Raw genomic sequence first — 1,773 nt, 5'->3', positions numbered from 1 at the left:
TTCTGTCACCATGAAGACAAACACAGGGAACCAGTTAGTTGTTCTTTTAAAAACAGGTCCTTCCTTGAATAAAGCATTGCTCCAAGCTGACATCACCAATGTCGGTTTATCTATCTAGTATGCCTTGGTTGCCTGGATAGTATATTCTCCCTGCAAATTATCTCTCTGCAAACTTAGCACCAGGTCTTGTGTGATCTTTTGCATTTATTTCATCAGTTCTAATGTGATTTCTGCCAAGTCTTTCTCAAAGTCTGTTTTTGGATTCATTGTGATAACAACGCGGTGCACAGTGTCTAGAAGGGTTTTCTCTTTTCAAATGAACCATTGTTTGATAACACATTATATTTTCTGATCATTTCATTACACCTAAAGAATGGAAGGTAGCACTCCACCTGTGCAGTATCTGCTGTCATTTGACCTTGTATCCATAGGCTGTGATCAGACAGTGTAAGTAGCTAATGCTAGTTTAAAATTAGTTTTAAAATTTTCTCCAAAGTTTGATTTTAGTTCAGCTTATTCAAAAACACAGACAGGAAGGAGAGCTTGGCTTTTCTGGTGCTGGTGCATCACATGCCAGGCTTGGAAACCTTCACATGTCCCTTATGTTTATCTAGGCAAATCCAATGGCATCATGCACAGTAAACTCCTTCCAACAATCAAGCTTATTACGGGATTTCTTTCCTCTTCCATCAAAGCCAACCCAACCTGTCTGTATGTAGGTCTAAGGGATCTCATGGTGGACCATTCAACTCTGCATGAGCTCTAGACATGACAGGATGTGTTGTGGTTGTGTTTTCCTTGCATCAATGCTTCAGTTGCTTTACACCCATGCCATTCCTTTACTTCTCTGATTTGACAATAAAGCCCATCTGACCTAATTGCAAAACCAGGCCCTTTTTTACAAAGGCTCACCTGCCATTTGTTAAGTACTGTAGAGCTGGTTTTGTTCTTGCTTTTTCCTTTTATTCCCCTTCCTGACTGTCTTTTAAAGTTTTATGAACTTCTGCTTCCTGTTTCTACAGCCCTGAATATGTTACCTCTTTTTAAGAGTAACAAGCTTGAGCGCCCACCTGAATTACTTAGTTGTTAAATCCTTATCTTGCATCTGCCTGGATCTCATGTGGATACCGGATCAAGTCCTGGCTGCTCCACTTCCCATCCAGCTCCCTGCTTGTGGCCTGGAAAGTCAGCAGAGGATGGCCCAAAACGCTGAAAATTTGTACCCACATGGGAAACCCAGAAGAAGCTCCTCACTCCTAGCTTTGGATTGGCTCAGCTCTGACCATTGTGGCCATTAGGGGAATAAATCAGCAGATGGAAGTATTGGGGATCCCTCTATGGGGACCTCAACGCAAGATATGCTGGCCTTGCTGAGAAGAAATTTGGGACAAATTTTTCTGGGGCAATGCATACCAATTTTTTTGCAAAACAAACAGGTTGTAAAAGTTCCAATTTAGCTAAATAATAGCACACACAAGCTGCTTTTAATGATAGCTCAAAAGGGATTAGGGGAAAAATCCCCAGGTTCTGAGCCACCATAGGAGCAATCATGAGTTACAGGAATGGACACAATAAACAAACATATCTAACTAGAAAAGAATCTAACAGAAATTTGTAGTCAGACACTTTCAGAACACAAGACGAAGAGGAAGATGATGATGAAGATATCTCCTAAATCCCCAGGCACTCTGTGTGTCAACAAGGTGGTCTGCAATCCCTGCCTTCTGCTACATTCTCAGTCTGCTGAGAATGTTTGAGATTTGGGGTCCCTTG

The 1,773-nt window shown here is 41.5% G+C and overlaps 1 pseudogene; it reads right to left on the bottom strand.

Annotated features, from left to right (window-relative positions):
* Positions 1-438: 438 nt before the first annotated feature.
* On the bottom strand, positions 439-1,016 carry LOC121164316 (annotated as a pseudogene).
* Positions 1,017-1,773: the final 757 nt, after the last annotated feature.

The sequence above is a fragment of the Ochotona curzoniae genome, unplaced genomic scaffold, assembly GCF_017591425.1.
Source record: "Ochotona curzoniae isolate NIBS_2020 unplaced genomic scaffold, NIBS_Ocur_1.0 contig_1020, whole genome shotgun sequence".
NCBI classification, from domain to species: domain Eukaryota; kingdom Metazoa; phylum Chordata; class Mammalia; order Lagomorpha; family Ochotonidae; genus Ochotona; species Ochotona curzoniae.
The sequence above is the reverse complement of the archived record's forward strand: the minus strand, read 5'-3'. Positions and strand labels throughout refer to the sequence as shown.